The 18409-nt window shown below is 44.9% G+C and overlaps 1 protein-coding gene across 9 annotated transcripts in view; it reads left to right on the forward strand.

Annotated features, from left to right (window-relative positions):
- Nucleotides 1-18409, forward strand: part of FAM168A (family with sequence similarity 168 member A) — a 335671-nt gene that overhangs the window by 79634 nt on the left and 237628 nt on the right. The window contains exon 2 of one of the 9 annotated variants that reach the window (XM_059722462.1): nt 4577-4671. The exons of 6 other annotated variants lie outside the window; for them this stretch is intronic. The gene's annotated coding sequence lies outside the window, so the exon portion shown is untranslated. Of the gene's footprint in view, nt 1-4576; nt 4672-4696; nt 4899-15143; nt 15211-18409 lie in introns of those variants that run through there. 2 more of the 9 variants (XM_059722471.1, XM_019488466.2) reach the window with 2 other exon arrangements.

Here is an 18409-nt window from a genome sequence, read left to right on the forward strand (position 1 = left end):
CTCGTTTCCTTTATAAATTAAAACACAATACCCTGGAGTACAGCTTTATGACTTAGTGTTGCTGGTTTCTGGAATAAAAGTTTCACCTGTACATTGAACTTTTCAGTCTAAAGCCTAGAGCTGTTAATGAAAGATGTTGGATACTGAAAGGATTTCTGCTCATCTGCTCCCTCCTCATAGTGATTTTTTTCTTCTTTTTTTGCCTTTTCTATCTGCTTTCCATTCATTTTTTTTTCTATGTGCCTGTTCTCTTGCCCTTCTCCACCCTGAGAAAGCATAGTCTCTTCACCAGAAAAACCCAGTTTATCTCTTCTTACCTCCTATAGATTTACCCAGTCAACATCTATGAGAAAACACCTGCCTTTTGTTTAGCTCATCATTACTCAAAAACTAAGTCCAAAAGCTCTCTTTGAAGAGATCGCACCTTTTCTGTACCAAAACTGCAGGTAAAAAGCATAAGCAAGAAACTGGACAGGTGTAATTCCTACAGATATGGATGATGCAGATGCAGGAAAGGAGAGTGCCCAAGGCGGTGGCCAATCTTGTGGGCAAGGCACAAGCTGTAAGGGCCGAGTTACTGTCACTGTGCAGGGCTTGGGCTGGGAACATCTCCCAGTGGAAGGAGCCCAAGTCTGGGGGAAGAGATACAATAGCAGGGTGCTCTTTTCTTGTGTGGGATTGCAAGGAGATAAATGGAATGAACTTTATCATAATTCAAAGCAGAAATCATTGGGTTGGGAAGGAAGTTTTCAAGCCCTATCCAAGGCGGGATAGCAGGCAAGCAGAGCCAGTGATGACATTCATCTCATCCAGTTGGTGAATTTAGGGATTGAGAATCACTTTCCCAGCTAATCGGCACATGGAGCACGGTTATACACGTACTGGGACTATGGAAGAGCTGTGTTCGGGGCAGATCTGGGGTGCACTTGCACCCTCCTTTGATTCCCGGTTCATCTAAAGTTTAAAGCCAATTCCCTGGTAGTGGTGGCAGCTTTTCTAGTCAGGCAGCAGAGATGGAGTCAATTGACTTAATGGCTCGTTATAATTTGCTCGATTCCTTCTAAACTCTTCATTTCACAGGTATTAATGACCCTCTTTCCTTTTAAATGGTCTTTAATGGTTCCACTACTCCAGCTACCCTCACTTCTGCTCTCTGTTAGCTGCTCCTAGTAGTGCAGCTCCCATTTCACAGTTCTGCAGACTGTTTTGGGGTTTTTTTTAAACTCTGTCTAAAAACATTAACTCGGGTCTGGAAATATTAACTCAGGTGAACACTAGCTCAGGGGTGAAAATCACTTTCAATGAGGCATTGGAGGCACTGTCCTGATGCTCAAGAAGGCTTGGTTTTGTTTTATGAATCTGAACAAGAGATGTACTCATAACTATAATGACTCTAGGACTAATGAAACAACATCTTGAGATTTGATTTTTGCCAGGTATGTTGTGTTTTTATGTATAATATATGATACAGCAAATTAGCGCACATTCCAATAAGGTTTTTCTGGGGATCTTTTTTGGCTAAAATCTTAAATTGAATAATCTAGCTCTAGGCCCGTACTTATTAGCGAATCTCCTGGTTTCTTTTTAACTGGACAAAAATGTGTGCTGTGTTATATGGGATGATGCATCACACCATCTGCATCCTCCTTTTCAAAATCCTTGATCCGCCCCGGCTGTGTTTATTCGTTGCTGTTGACTTTTTTCAGCCCCAGAAGAACAAATGCTCTGACACTTGGACCCGAAGCAAGTTTAGCTGTCAGGCTGTCTTTGCTGAATGAAACAGCAGTTGACAAAGACCTCCCTTCCTGTATGTAGGACCAGAAAGACAGGGCAGTGGAAAGGCTCGCTTGGCTACACGATCACACGGCTTTTCTGGACGGCTGACTCTTCAGCCCGCTCCTTGCAGTGCTTTTCAGCCGGCTGGTCTGCGGGAGGATGGGAGCGCTGTAAGCTGATTTTGTTCTGCTTATTTTTATTTTTTGTTCTTTCCTTTTCCTGTGCCTAAACAGCCTCAGCTCTCCCTCCTCCTCCTTCCCCCCCCCCCATCACAAAAGTAAGTCATTTTTCTACTTTCAAGAAGTGTTGCTGAAGCTCTTGGAACTGAAACCACAGCATAAGTTGTCTTGATAAATGATTGTGTGCATTCATGAAAGGAAGCTAAAATGAGGCTGTGTTATATTTGGTAGCTCTTGAAGCGGTCAGGCTGCTCTGAGTACAGCGTGTGCCCGGAGAGAGAGAGAAATGCTGCAGCGTTGCAGAGTTTGATGTGATGAAATTTGCCACGTCCATTGTTTCTGCTGGAATTCGCTCAGAAATTGCGGTATCTCCTGGGGATTACATGCGTTAGCATTGGAGGATTCCTTAGGACTGTGAACCAGAGGCTTGTGAATAACGAATAAGAAACTCTAATATTAAAACATGGGTGACCTGCAAGCAACAGATATGCATATTATAAGGCACAATGCATTAGCACAATACACTTCCAGGAGGCTGATCTATTCGAAAACCATTTCCATTGTGTGAAGGGCACTCGACATAACAATGTTAATGGTGTTTGGATATTTGAATGAAAGCGAGCCTGCAGCTTGACTCTCTTCCAAAGGCCTGGTACAGAATATCGTGCGTGCGCCTCGTGCTAGGTACTTCCAGGGGCTTCGGTAAAAGCTGTGATTTATATCTTCCTTTTGGGCTTCTCTTTTTCTCCCCTTTTTCACCCCATCACCTCTTGCCATCACTCAAGCATCTCCTGCCAGAGAGGCTGGCTGAGTTATAACCAGGGATCCTGGTTTTCGATTAAAAAAAAAAACAAACAAAAAACCCCCCAATTTTTGGATATAAAAAAAATTAACCCCAGACCCACATTTGTCCATCTTTAAAATGAAACGGCACTATAGATGCATATAGGTATATGTGTATGTGTATATGTGTGTGTATATATATGTATATATATTAGAAATTTTGCATTTTAATCATCAAAATATGTGGATTTGGGGTTATTTTTTATATCTGAAAATTGGGGATTTTTTTTTTTATCAGAGAAACCCAGGATCCCTGGTTATAAAAGCAGGTAGGCAGGTTGTCTGGGTTTTCTGAAGAAAATCCCATTTGTTTTGCTCAGCTAGTATGCTCTATATTTTGCTTTATCTTAAAGGTGACTTTTTTATTTTTGGAAACATGAGCTAAGGTTGGATCAGAGGTTAGAAGAAATGAGTCAGGTGAATCTTTTGATGCTTGGATTATTCAAAAGCATCTGGGTTTTAAAACTTAGCAGGCCCTGGGTCCTAAACTGGGTATTTGGTGAGCGAGGAAGACGAATGGTAAAGCAAATAAAATAAAAGGATTTTTTTTTTTTTTTTTGCTGCTTTTAAAAAAAAAAATAGATGTCAGGGTTTTTCCCAGTTTTCTCCTCTGCTCTTTGTTTTAATTTTAGAGATAACAGCTCTTCTCTTCCTTGATTTTTATCTTGGGAGCCAGCTTGTCATTTGAGAGGAGGAGGATGGGAAATCACTGTAAAATAGGTTTTGGGGCAAAGAATATTTCTATGAAAGGTTTAACTCCCTTCCTTCCTTTAGTCTGAGGCCTGAGAAAAGTCTTGGCTGCTTGCAGCTTGCCAGTGTGGCCGTCTGCTAGTTCTCTTCGCTGCCACATGATTCTCCAGCAAATCAGAATTAAAGTTTGAACAGGCATGAGCAATATAGCCCGCTAATTCTCATGGAGCTGGATGATATTTTACATGGACATCCAATCTTGATAAAGACTTGAATTGATGGAGAAGATACCCAGTTTCTTGATATCTCAGGTGACTGAACACCCCTCCTTCATTTTGAGGTGCATTTTATTAGTAGAGAATGCGTAGTACACACAAGCATCTGTTTGCCTAATAACAAGAGCAAGAACATAGTTGAAGGTCCAACCATTGAAAACGTGGCATCTCTGATGTAACTATTTATTTTTTTCTGCAGAAGGTTTCTTTAGTGTGAAGAAGAGCAGACTGAGGGTTGTTTGATAGCAGCCTTCAACTCCCTGCAGGGGGGTTGCAGAGGATGGACCTGGACTGGTCTCAGTGGGGGCAGATGATAGAACAAGGAGTGATGGGCTCAAATTGCAGCAAGGGAAGTTGAGGTTGGATATTAGGAAAGACTTTCTCACTAGAAGGGTGGTGAAGCACTGGACCAGATTACCTAGAGAGGTGGTGGACTCTCCATGCTTGGAGGTTTTTAAGGCTGAGGATAAACCAAGCCTTGGCTGGGATGATGTAGTTGAGGCCTGGTCCTGGTTTGAGCAGGGGGGTTGGACTAGATGTGACCTCCTGAGGTCCCTTCCAGCCCTCATTGTCTATGACTTTATGAACTATCGAGTTTGCCGCCAGCTGTGCCATGGGGTCGTATCCGTTCTGCTCCTTCCCCCTAATAGACCTACTTTGTGAACTTCCCTACTTGTCCCTTTGGGGTGGTACAGATTGAGACCATGTGCGCTCAGGTCCCGCCAGGGAACGGGAAGCAGTTTGTGTTCTTTCCCAAGAAAGCTTTCCTCCAGGAATCTCACCATCTTTGTTTTTTTGTTTTTGCTATTTTAGAATTGGGAAATGCTGTGAAGAACCTAACTGCCCTGCATCCTTAGGCAGATAACTCTTTGGATTATCTTCAGCAGAAGGAAATTCAAATACAAGAGGTATCAGACTAATGTCTTGCCTTCATCCTCCAGTTACAGCTTAGACCCTAAAGACCCTCCCAACCTGAAAATCACAGATAGCCACGCTGTTAACGTGTCCTGCAGCAGATTCTTTTAATGACACTTAATTTGTAATTGAGCCTTATTTGTGTTGTATGGACCTACGTTTTGATAGAACTGCCTGGCATTTACGGTTCAACAGCTAGTCGCAGAGAGAAGCGCAAAAGGTAAAACTCCAGGAGCAATGATATTGAGCTTAGCTGCACTGCTTGTCTTATGTACTTTATGGTAGGCATTTTATGACATAAACGCTAATGATTAAACAATACTTTATTCAGCAAAATAGGAATAGGATGTGCCGCATGTTGTCCTGTTGAGTGAATAGTTAGGATCTTCACTTCTATAATTCCTTATTTTTGTCTGATGCCTTAATGTTACATTAACTTGGATTTCAAGCTTCATTTCTGTTTTATGTAACACTTCTGCCAGGCCCCGGTGGCAAATTTGGGGTGGGGGAGTTGGCTCAAGCTCCAACCCAGAACCCTGGGAAAATCAACATTGGAGGTTTTTAAAGACCCTGGTAGACCAAGCCTTGGCTGGGATGATGTAGTTGGGGACTGTTATGCTTTGAGCAGGGGTTTGGATTAGATGTGACCTCCTGAGGTCCCTTCCCACCCTCATTTTCTATGATTCTGTGATTTAGTGGGGAGTCCTGAAAGAACAAGTTCTCCACTTGCAAGCAGTTTGAACCCCCAACTGAGTGTAAAAGTTCATTAAATGGAAAAGAAAGTAACCAAACCTTAGCAAACGTCCCAACTATAAAACAACACCCCGAATAAAAAATAACACTTCATAATATTAAATGCCTTAAATATTAATTCCCCCACATGTTAAATTCTCCAAAATATCAGATAGCCTAAAATATCAAACATTTTAGAGTATTAAATATTAAACACCTGAAAATAGTAAACTTTCTGGGTTTTTGATTGCAGTCTTCACTTAACACTCCCCATGCTGGGAGTTGCTACGTTGTCCAGGGGAGGGATAGAGGAGTTTCCCTCCAGGTCACTGGGGGAGACTGTCACTGTGGAGGTCACGCTGCCACTTGGGGGGTCACCTCTTTGGAGACCACTGCCTTTTGGGTTCAGGATCACTGCTGCTGCTCTGCGAGCGCTGCTGGGGGTTGCAGTGGAGGTCTGCCACCTGCTGCCCATGGGGATCACCACCTGTCCCCTCCCTGTAAGCACCTCTGGAGTCTCCACCACCTCTTGCTGCTCAGGATCTCCACTGCTCAGGGGGAAGGTATTGCCATCATCACTTTGGTCCCCAGCACTTAGGTCCCCAGCAGCTCTCGCCACTTCGGGTCACTGCTGAGTGTATCCTCTCTGGGTTTCAGCTACCGGTCTAGCTAGTCAGATGGCTTCCGAGCTGCTGCAGAAGGCAAGCGGACCTCTTTTCTCCTCCCTTTGATGCATCTCAACACGATTCTCACTGGAGGCAGAGGGAGGGAGCAGAAAGAGCTCCAAGGTCTCCTGCTCCTCCCCCCCTTCTTCCTGTAACACCCAGACCGCAGAGAGGTAGAAGGGAACCCTGCTGTAGGCGTCTCCTCCAGTCCCAGGAGATGGATGAATAATCCCAGGTGGAACAGTGTGAGGACGGCGAGTCAGGGGCTGATTTGGGGCAGGGCATATGTGAGGTTGAACTGATGGGAGATCTGGGTCACAGGATTCATTTGAAGACAGGAAGGAAGAATTAATAGTGACATAAGGGAAGGGCAGACATCAGAGTCGGTGCCTGCAGCATGGGTAGAAATCCCCGTAGTCAATAAATTCAAGAGAGCTGGCAACACTAATGGTTTCTCACGCTACGGGCATGGGGGAGTTAAGTCTGCTTCAAAAACGTAGACCAGAACACTATAGACAGGTCTTTTTTCCCCTAATTTCACGGTTTTTATAGTTTGACTTGTGATTTTTTGTAATCTTTCGAGGTAGGGAATACTACATTTACACTACATGCAGGCATTTTTTTTTCTTTCCCTTTAAAAAACAAATGTAAAACAACTGTTGTTAATGTAACTTTAGCGTTATCAAGTTACTATAAAATCATAGGACATGCAAAAGCCCATGGGTTTAGAGCCATATTTTAGGATATATTTCACATTAACAAAAGTATAGCTATTTGCTCAGTTAACTAAACACACAACTTAAGAAACACAAACCTTTCCTCCACCCTTTCCTCTTTTTATGTCTCAACTTACTTCAGCTTCTTCCTCTCTAGCCTTGAAAAAGCCTGTCTTACCTTTCTATATCCATTTAAGTACTACTGCAAAGATAATTTTTCCTGGTTCCTTGTTTTTGACCATGCCACCCTTCAGCCAATATCTCCTTCTCCACTGCATGAAACACAACCTCTGTACTTCTAAGACACTTGGCAGCCAATTCTCACCCGGTCTGTCATCTCTCTCTGTCTCAAGCCTCTGACGTCTCTCTCCACTTAGCAAATGACTCCAGTTTTCATTACCCATTTGTTAAATTTTCAGGTAAGTCAGATGTGAGTGTCTCTCCCACATCACTTCTCCTTGGCAGGAGCTCTTCATGCAAAACCACCCCAGTGCCCATCTGCAAATCTGTCCTTTAAACCACTTCTCTGCCACAATGCATACAGCAAACCTCAAAAATGATTAGGTGGGAGGAGAGAGACTCTAGCATCACCGCTTTTCTTTGAGACCAGCATTATCTCATTATTATCTTGTGTCCCCTTCTTTGGCTGTGCCTAACTATTGTCTCCCCTCTTATATTTCAACTGTAAGCTCCTCCAGGTGTGGACCACCGGTTTGTTCGGTGTCTGTGCAGCTGGGAGCATGATGTGACACCGACCTGCTGGAGGCTTGTAGGCATTTCTGTAATACATATAACGATAGTTATAAATGAATGCAGTGTGTGTAATGGAGCTGAATTAGCCAGTAACCTTAACCTTGCAATATGGCATTTTTTTGACACAGCGCAGCCTTCATTTGTAATTCTGCAGCCCTGTTTTTAAAAAGTTTCTATGACCAACCTTACAAAATGATACTGTACTGAAATGTACCTACTAAAATTATTATAGCTCATCTCTGCTCATTACTTCATCCTCATCTTGGCATTAACTTGTTCACTCAAATCAATTTTAAAGAAGAATTATTGGTTTTTGTCTTCCAGAATTTGGAATAAAATATTGCTGGGAAATAAAGGCATGTTATTGCGAATTTGCAACTCTACATTCCCTCTATAGTTTCCTGCAGCACTTGAGCGTGACCTGTAGGCTCAAAACCATCGATAAGTTTTATTTGGATAGGTCCTTTAAATTTCCTTTCAGCTATCTTTACAAACCTCCTCTAAGGGTTTTTTTGGAATAAGCTATTGAGCACAAAGTGAACAAAATGGGATTCCAGTAATTAAGCAGTTAGTTGACTGTATCTCAAAAAAGCATGTACACTAAACAGTATTTCTTCCTTTATATGTTAGGGATTTAATAAACATTTTGAGTGAACTTTATAATTAGAATATTTTTATGGATAGAATTTGGTGCGCGACTTACTGTGCTTTCTTTGATATATATATTTTTCAAAATTCAAACTCTATTTTCCTTACTTCAGAATACATTATAGTCTTACTTCTTATGCAAAGTAATGCCGTTTCTCTGGGGTCCATTTTTGTGGGTTTTTATATGAATTCTCCCTCCAGTAGGTGGTGCACACCTCTCTGTTATTGCATTATAACTATCTTAAGGTTGGCTCCCGTCTGACAGGTGACTAACTCCTTTGCTCTGAGATCTCCGGCTTTCTTGAGTGATGCCACCCTCTCTGGAGAAAGTGTTTGGTGATAGTGAAGATGGTTTTCACAGGTCAGGGCTGTATGGGTCAGAGCCCTCTTAAACTTGCCTGGGAAATGAAGAGGGATTTCTCTAATGTGCCTCTGGAGAAATAAGTCGTACTACAAAGAAAGGATAGCTCATTCTCCCACGTCCTTTGGGCCATATCAAGAGTAGGAAAATAGGTCACTTTATAGAATGTTAGTTAACACTTTGAAACATGACCTATTTTCCTAGCAGTGGCTGCAAAGCTGATAAAGTTTTCTTGCAGAGTAAGTTTTCTATGAATCTTGAGGCTACTTTCATGCGCAAGATTCAAGAGAACATAATGGAAACGTGGATATATCCGAATCCCACCCCTTTGTGCCATACAAACAGGTGGAGCATGGACGATCGCTCTCAAACCCTTGACGGATGTTAAGTTGGAGGACACGGTATGGAGACGAGGAACTGGGAGCGGTTCCAGCTTCGTGGCCATGTGTTGTGATTCAAATGATAGAATGGGGCAGAAGAAAAAGTTGACAAGCCGTCAAAATTTGCTGTGTGCATCAAAACCGGCCAATCCTATGTAAAGGATTATCAGCTCCACCAGTGAGAAAAGGCCAGAAATCTGATATCCCTACTAGAGCAGCAACTGTTTGAATTTCTGTTAATGAGGATTTTGAGATGACCTGGCATTCGGCGTGGGCTTTCTTTTCGTTACTGCCTAGAACAGCTGCCTTGAGCAGCACCTTCCAGCATGCTTTGTTGCATGGTTTTATTTTAATCAGCTTGTTACATAATGGCGAGAAGGTCTTTGGCAAGAATATGAAGGTAGTGGAAGGCTAAGGATCCCTTGAAAGCAAATGTGCTTAGTATACTTCTAGGCTTTCCAGGACTTGGATCTTGGAGCTCTGTCCAGGTTTTCCCAAGAAGCTACAAATCTTAGGAGTTTGGAAAGGCAGTCACTGCTCTGACAGGTCTTATTTCATAGGAACTTTTACTCCTGAAAATACTAATGGCCCTTTATGAACAGCGCTGGCTATTTCAGTGGAAGACATGAAATCCCTATTTTATGCCTGAATACATATTATACATTATATTATATTTGGATGTTTCTTTCTTACTTTAGTGGGTGATACACTTATACCTTAAAGTTGGATCACCCAGGGTGCATCTACACATGTTATTAATGCAACACAATAAACTCAGGAGTAATTCAAGCTAGAGTCTGCTGCTCCTTGGCACAGTGTCTACAGGTGTGTCCAGGATAATAGCAATTTGAGCTGGGACAGAGTAGCCCTGGGCTGGCAGGAGGCATGGGGGTTCATCCCCAGGCTCCGAGTGGCAGCAGCAAAGGGGCTGGCAGGAGCTGGTGGTCTGGCCCCCAGCTGACTGGGTGCAATTGTGCCTAGCAGTCACTGTCTACATGTGCATTTGATCACACTTAATGACTCTGTCATAAGACAGTACTGTTGGAGACAGTACTATCTTACAGCGGAGTTAGTTAACTTACTGCCCCATAATACCAGCATGCATGGACTGGGATGCTTTACTGTGGAGCTAATTAGCCTACTCTGCAGTAAAGCGCACATGTAGATGCACCCCCAGTGTCTTCTAGTTAACTTTCCTACAGATGTTGTTCTTAGTCACGTGTAATCCTTTAGATCATCATCTCAGTAATCCTTTTGTCTCAGTATATTGTGGCAGGAAGGGCCACTGCATAATTATACATCACATATAGTTACGATTGTGGAATTCCAAGGTAAACTTCATCACTCCCCAGATCCTTCTTAACTGGCCAAATGAACACCCTCTTTTGGTCATTTATTATGCATGATGATGTGGTGTCACACCAGCGCAGTTCAGTCAAACGTCCAGATCCCCGCATCAGTCTTAACAGCTTGTGCTGACTTTTTGTGGCACTCTGTAATTCATTGACAACACAAGTTTCCATCTCAATATCACCGACCTTACATAATGTTTTGCAGAAAAAAGAAGAGCAAAACAGCTACAATAAGACAACAGGTCCCACGAGGAAAAAAAAAAAATCCCAAAGTTGAAAGCTGGCAAAAAAGGAATTCCTTTTAGACATAAGGTACAGGGAACATCTTAGACCGGAGACTTTTTAGATCCTGTGGCTCTGCTACCCACTTTGAGCCCATCAATCTAGGCAGCACATTGATGTCTGACGATTTGCTTTTGGTTGTCAACTCAGCAAAGTCTTTCCTTCTTATCTTGGTCTGTGGGCATTAGGAGAGGAGAGGTAGTGTTTCTCTGCTTTTTCTCTACTGTTTTGGTTTATTAGTAGCAAGAGTTCACATTCTCTCTCTCTCTCTCTCTCTCTCTCTCTCTCAAGAGTTGAACAGTTAGTGACTTTGGCACCACCGGTTTTTGTTCTTGGCATGACCTGGGATCAGCATATCCCCCGCTCACCTGATTGAGGGCTTGCCTATGCCACAAAGCTATGTCACCTACAGGCATGAAAAGATTGATCTCCCTGGCTGTTTTAGTGATGCCAACAAGCCCTGGGTCCTTAGACAGCTCTGCTGACCAGAGCTGCTGGCTTGGGCCAAGTTGTTCGGGAAGTGGTGTCACTAATCAGTTCAGAAAAACTCCTCCTGCCGTACGCTGTCTTCACTCGGAGCTCCGCCAACTCAACTACACATACATTGCTATAGTGGTGGCAGCTCCATAGCACAGATAAACTCTTAGCATCCATGAGACCTGCAGGGACCCCCATCTACTTGCAGTGCCAGGAGCTAAACTACATGCCATTGCTGTGCTGTCTTTGAGTCGTGGCTTAAATTGCTGTCAAAATCTGAGGTGTAAATTCCCTGAGTGGGGAGGAGAGCACAGTCCTAATCAGGACTGCACAAATATTTTCTTCCAGGCTCATGCAATATGCTACAGAGAAAATACGAAGAGGCTTTGTTGAATATATCATAGTAGGAGGTCCACTTGAATACTGATTTCCTATTTTTCCAGAATAGTGCCATGAGGCTCTCAGTCCTTGTAGCTTTTGAGTGGCTACTATTGGATTAGAGCAAAAGGTTCAGTATGTTGTACGTACCTTGTCCTAGTGCCTTCCCACTGTGCGTGCCCTACACAGCCACTCGCACAAAGGCTTAGTTGGGGGTAGGGTCCTTTATTTCTGATGTATAATTTACCACATCTTTCCAGTGCATCAGCCTTGTTTGTACTGGTAAACGAGCGTTCTCTGTGCTCAGCCTGCAGAGTTATCTGCATGTTGAACACCGGGCCGCTCTAACGTATCTGTTTTTGATGAAGTATGTTTGAATTTGGGAGTTTGGTTACTAACCTGCACCTTTCACAAATTCTTTTGTTAGCCCACGGAAGCTGCGTGTTCTAATATATAGTGCCAAAAGGGACAAACTGACATTAAAAGCATTAATTAGTCTTGCTTGACTGCAAAAAGAATAGAATTGGTGTAAGCCAGCTTTTGATTTAGCCTTTTGTAGCCCTTTGATTTTGTTTAAGCTCATTAAAGAGCCCGTATCACTGATTTCTGTTTTATGCTCAGTTGCATAATTAGAGTTCAGTAGGAAATGCAGTGATTAAGCTACGGGACTATGGCGTCCTCTCCAGTGAGATATTTTGGAGGGTTGTGTCGTCCCCCCCAGCAACTCGGCTAACGTGTTGCATATGTTTTAATGGAGAAATGTTCTCAGCTTGTAGATACTACCACTTGTAGAAGTGTTAGGTATCTTGTAACTGCATAAGAGGGTCTGTCCCAAGCTCTGGGCCCCTGTGACAGATTCAGTGAATTACAGTTTATGCAGTGTTTGCCCATTCGGTGCTACCTTGACAGCCACACGAATGCAACGGCGATCAACAAGCTACACCAAAGACATCACCACAGTTAGTCCTCCCCCCAGGCTGGGAAAGAAAGATGGGTCTTGCTGTGTAGCCCAACAATGTAGTCTAACTCATTCAATATATCTGGACTTTAAAAAAGCCTTTGATCTGGTGTCCCATGATCTCCTCATGGAAAAATTGGTCAGCTGTGGCCTCGGTTACATCACAGTCCACTGTCTGGGGAACTGGCTCCAAGGTTGGACCCAAAGAGTAGTGGTCGATGGAAGCAAATCATTATGGTGCTCTGTGACAAGTGGCGTCCCCCCCTGTGACAAGTGGTTCAAGGCTCTGTCCTTGGACCAGTTCTCTTTAGTATCGTTATCAACGATGTGGACATTGGTGTCAGAAGCGCACTGGCCAAGTTTGCTGATGACGCTAAACTTTGGCGCATAGTGTCCACACCTGAGGACAGGCTAATGATCCAGGCTGACTTGGATAAGCTTAGTAAGTGGGCAGATATAAACCTGATGACATTCAATACTGAAAAATGCAAGGTACTCCACCTCGGGGGGGGGGGGACCCGCAGCATGCTTACAGGCTCGGCGGTGCTACACTTGCTAGCACCACGGCTGAAAAAGACTTGGGGGTCATGATTGACCACAAGATGAACGTGAGCCACCAATGTGATGTTGCAGCTGGTAAAGCAAACAAAACTCTGGCTTGCATCTATAGATGCTCATAAATCCCAGGATGTCATCCTCCTGCTGTACTCGGCCTCGGTGAGGCCGCAGCTGGAGTACTGCATCCAATTCTGGGCTCCACAATTCAAGAAGGATGTGGAGAAGCTTGAGAGAGTCCACAGGAGAGCCACGTGCATGATCAGAGGGCAGGAGAATAGGCCTTACGATGAGAGGCTGAGAGCTATGGGACTCTTCAGCCTGGAAAAGCACAGGCTCAGGGGGGACCTGGTGGCCTCCTATAAGTACGTAAGGGGTGTGCATCAGGACCTGGGGGAACGTCTGTTCACCAGAGCGTCCCAAGGGATAACAAGAACCAACAGTCATAAACTCCTCCGTGACTGTTTTAGGCTGGACATAAGGAAAAACTTCTTTACTGTTCGAGCCCCCAAGGCGTAGAATAGACTCCCTCCAGAAGGGGTGCAGGCACCTACTCTGGACTCATTCAAGAAACACTTGGGTGTTTATCTTGCTGGGATCCTTTGACCCTAGCTGACTTCCTTCCCTTGGGGCAGGGGGCTGGACTTGATCTTCAAGGTCCCTTCCAGCCCTAATGTCTATGAAATCTATGAAATGGGGTTGAGATTCCTGTGCTGTGTGTGTAGACGCTCCTGTGGCATGGTTTCCATAACGGCTCCTACTGTGTATCTGCTCAGTGTACAGAAATGTTATAACAATGGAAACTGAAATCATGTTCTAGATCAAAGGATCTTGTGGCACCCCAGCTGAAGATCACTGAAGGGTGCCGTGATGTTCAGTGTCTAGGGGAGGAGGTGAGTACTGACACCTCCATAGACCAGTTATCTCTGGCCACTTCCATCAGCCTTTGGAGCAATGGAGGTGTGGGGGAAGCAGCAGGGTTACAAAGCACAGGTTCCTGCCCCCCCCCCCGAGAGCCATTGCACTGCCCATCCCCGTGCTCCAGCAGTGAGCTCTACCATGGGCAGGCAAGCGGGTGGACATGGGGCTGCACTTCTTCAGCCCAGCTTGTTCCCTCCAGAGCTGGTAGAAGGGCTGCAGAGAATGGGTGGCTCTGGTCACTGGTGTTCGAATCCCTGGAGGAGCAGCGGCAGTGGAAGCAGCCATGCTCACCCCCTCAGGTACAGGCGGAAGGCAGGAAGATGGCAGATGTTGGAAAGAGCAGGGCACAGCAGGGTAGTGTCCCTGCCACCTTCAGCTGGCACCAGCCTCTGCATCAGCAGTCACTGTCATCCCCTTCCATCTGCTGCAGGGATAGTTGCCTCCTTCAGGGGTCTAATGACCCAACTTTAAGCCCCCCAGTTTGCTCTGCTGAGTAGCTCATGCCAGCTCTGAGCACTGTGCACCACCCCTTACCATATTCTCAGGGTACCCTGCCTGCTGCCACCACCCTGGGAGATCATTTTAAGGGTGCCATGGGGTGCAAGAAGGTAAGCCCTGTAAGAAATACATTTGTCTATAAATGGGGCATCACTACGCTGGGGTTGCCTCCAGGCTAGAAAGGTTGAGAATCTTTGGGCAAGGTTTTCATACAGACTGGCATTGATTAGACCTGGCTGCAGAAGAGGCTAGTTAGTGCCAACCTGGTTTGATTTTTTTTTTTTTTTTTTGGCTTATATTTTGTATGTGAATTAAATTCCCTCCAGTTGTGGTTAAAGCTCCACCCTGTTTTATCAATCACTGCATCACGTGCTAGAAAAGAAAAAGGTTGCTTTTGGGTTACATGGAGTTTGTATTCACATTAAAAAAAGACAACAGTTGCCCACATCTGTTCCTGCACAGTGGCATCTCGGATGCTGCAATTATTTTCTTTTTATAATTATATTTGATATGGTGGAGTACTGTGAAAATGCAAATGGGTTGGGCGGCTGCTGATTGTGATGTTTCTTAATGAAGTCACATAAGGCAACATCAGACTGGGATTGAGAATTTCTCACCATTATCCCTGTGTCGCAGCACGCCTGGCTGCCCCGCGCCTAGAGAGGGGGAAACGCCCTAGCAGCCCTAATGAGTACAGCTGCGGGTTGCCAGGGCGACTAATGAGAGTCAGCTGCCTGCAGGGGCAGGGCCTGGCTCCTATAAAGCCAGGAGTCGAGGCCAGGCTGGTAGTTCTGTGTCGGCAGCCAGAGAGGCAGGAGCTCCTGCAGTTAAGAAGGGAGGAAGAGCTTAACAGCAGGTATAGCTAGAGAGAGAGAGCTCCAGAAGCTGGAGCAATGATGTTAAGTTACAGCCAGGCCCAAGGCCTTGTGTTTGGGTTATAGCCAGGAGGCTCTAGTTTATGTTTGTGGTGGTGTGCATTACACCGGAGGTTTGGGTGAGGCTGTAGGGGTTGGAGGAGGCCTCATAGGGACCCCAGAGGGGTGGGGCCCCGGCACCAGTAAGGGCGCAACTTATGGGGTGCGTAGACCCCAGCCCCAGAGAGGGGCGTTTTGAGAAGCCCCAGCATGGGCACGACGAGCCCTAAAGAGGGGCAGTGTTTTTAGGAAGCCCAGCAGGGGCACAGCAAGCCCTAGAGAGGGGCAGTGTTATTAAGAAGCCCAAGGTGGGCACAACGAGCCCGAGAGGGGCACAGCAAGCCCGGTAACAGGCTAGCACTGCAGAAAACCCAGGAGAGGGGCAGGGTGCTGCGGTGGACCCAGACAGAAAGGGTTAGCAGCACAGCGCCCAAGAGAAGGACAGGGTGCTGCGGTGGTCCCCAGGGAAAGGGGATAGCAGCACAGCGTCCCGGGAAAAGGGGAAGCAGTGCGGTGGGCCTAAAAAACCGGTGGCTCGAGAGGACATCCCAAAGTGGACTAGATTATTTTAGAGAAGGCCCAGAGTGGGCCTCAAGAATCCCAAAGAGAGGGGCGGTGTTACTAAGAGTCCCAGGGAGGGGCACTGTATTAGAGAGAGCCTGGAGTGGGCACAGTGAGAGCCCAGGAAGGGGCGCTAGCATAGAGACCTACGGGGAAGGCCCTAGAGCGGGCTAGATTACAGAGGAGGACCCGAGAAAGCAGGTGTGTATTTTGACCGGACAAGGTCTATCCCATCGGTGAGGCTTGGGGCGTGGTATTAGGGGTTGGTAGGAGCCACGCGTAGCCCACAAGGCTAGGGTGCCGGAATAACACCCATTGTACGGGGAGACCACGAAAGTCCAGGAGGACCACAGGGACAGAGATCCTGACACGCTGTGCTCAAGGCTGTGTAAGGCAGCCTCCTTATATACTGAACATCAAAGACGTGGCGGGCGAGAATAAGAGGGTGCTCTTGGGCGGCTTTGATGCTGTACGAGGGACCTTAGGGAGATCACAGTCTTCCTGGAGGCCGCGCTGTGACACCCTGTCACTCAGGGATGCTTTTTATGGAGTTGTCTTGCCTTGTTGTCATGAAAATTGAGAACCCCGACAAATTATGATGATTAATGCGTCTTTCTGCCTAGTTCAATAAAAGGTGAGGGTCAGAGAAGTAAACCTTTGTTATTTGGTAAACCACACATGAGGATTGTCGTTCAGGTTTCCTGACAAGTCATAATTTAAAATGTTGACAGCTCTATGAGTGAACAAGTCCATTTGCAACTAACTAAATGGTGAGTTTTGGGTTCCCCATGCTGAATACTGGTGGAGCATCAGATTTCCTTTAGAAGTAATATGCCATAATAAAGTAGGACAGACCTTCAAGGGATTTCTGTGTCATTGGATAGCAGACCAATGGGTTACAAGTCTCAGTTTGCTTGATATGCATAATAAATACTCAAGATGCCAAATCTTGCTTTTGGCTTGGATACTTGGTATACTCTGAGAATCCAGGTAAGGACTGGGATGGAAAAATCAATCTCCAATGTAGTTCATACAGGGGGTGCATACTGCCTGATTGCATATTTTAATGCTCCCGATTGCAAGTGCTACTTCATCAATGTAAAGAAAAAATATTTGATGCTGAAGATTTTTGCTTCCATTCTCTTCCACATTAGCCTAGCGATCCCCTCTTCCTTGTGCTCTTGTTTTCATTAGGTAAACAACTTTTTATGGCTCTTTTCCACTCTGGCTTTCAAATCCTTTTCCAAAAAAAAAAAAAAGAGAGGAGAAAATTAGCAATAGCTGCAGGCTTATTTTTCATAACAAAAAGACAATTTTTATGAGAAACAGTTTCCCCAAACCTATTCAGCTAGAGTCTAATGATAGGTTGTCATTTCTGAAATACTTGCTTTTCTGGAAGAGTTCAAAACTTAATCCTATGCCTTTTTTTACTGGGATCTAACTCTTTTTATTCACAACTATTTGTCTGTGCTGGTGCCCATTAAGCACAGGGGTCTTTTGGAAGAAATCAACCCTGGCCTGTGGAGATCACAATCTGAAGAGACAGACATGCTAACAGAAGACCTAAGGGCTGCATGTCAACTAGTTTCTCCCTGTAGGCAGAAAGAGGGAAGTGAGTCTTTAAGAGGGAAAGCACGAGCCCGGGAAAGTAAAACCATGCATGGAAACATCAGGGAGGAAGGCATAGAAGTGTCTGTTTGCCAGGAAGGGGCTCCCGTTCTCCACACGGCTTTCTGAGTGCCCCTTCCTTTCTTATGTTGAAGGGACATCAACTAAAGTGGTCCTGCTTTGAGCAAGGGATTGGACTAGATGACCTCCTGAGGTCCTTTCCATCTCTCATTTTCTGTGATCCTATGGAAGTAGTTCACTTAATGTTCAACTTCAGTAAAACAGAGAGAAGTGTGCTACTCGTGTGCAGAAGTTTAGTAGTTCCAACTTCAAGCCTTTAAAATCAGGAGTCGGACCTTAAAAGATCTCAAGACTTAAAGAACATGGCTGTTTTTCTCTCTCCTCTCTGGTTTTTGAAACTTCAGGAACATTTGGGTCCCATTTTCAAGCTTTCCTCTGAAACCAACAGGAAGGACCAGAGCTGGGACTAAGGACTGGGAAAGGAGTAATATTGTGAGATCCACAAAATGATGCATGCCAATTGGAAGTCACACTTCAAAGGGTTACGTTCAAAATCTCTTATTCAAGCCTGCTGTTCTTAGATACCTTTTTCTTTTCCTTAAAAAAAAAAAATAAAAAAAAATCAAAGTAGGCTTGTCAACCCATACTCCTGATCCAACAAAGACAGGGAGAAAGGACTCTGCCAGATTTGTTGTTGTGTTTAGTTAATTTAATTAGACTAGTGAGGGAAGATGACAGAAGACGGGAAGCTGTTGTAACACGTCCTGTGTGACCCTGGGGGGATCGTCTTGCTTTTTGGGGCCTTGCTGTATTAAAAGTGTTGTGTGAACTTGTGCAATGCATTTAAAACCCGTGTAGATAGCACAGACGTGTTTAAGAGGCTCCGTACGGAAAAGAGGAAAATAAAGCCCTTCAAAGCAACAAACCAGGCCCCCTGTGTATCCCACTTCA

This window comes from Alligator mississippiensis, chromosome 1, assembly GCF_030867095.1.
Source record: "Alligator mississippiensis isolate rAllMis1 chromosome 1, rAllMis1, whole genome shotgun sequence".
In the NCBI taxonomy this organism is placed as follows: domain Eukaryota; kingdom Metazoa; phylum Chordata; order Crocodylia; family Alligatoridae; genus Alligator; species Alligator mississippiensis.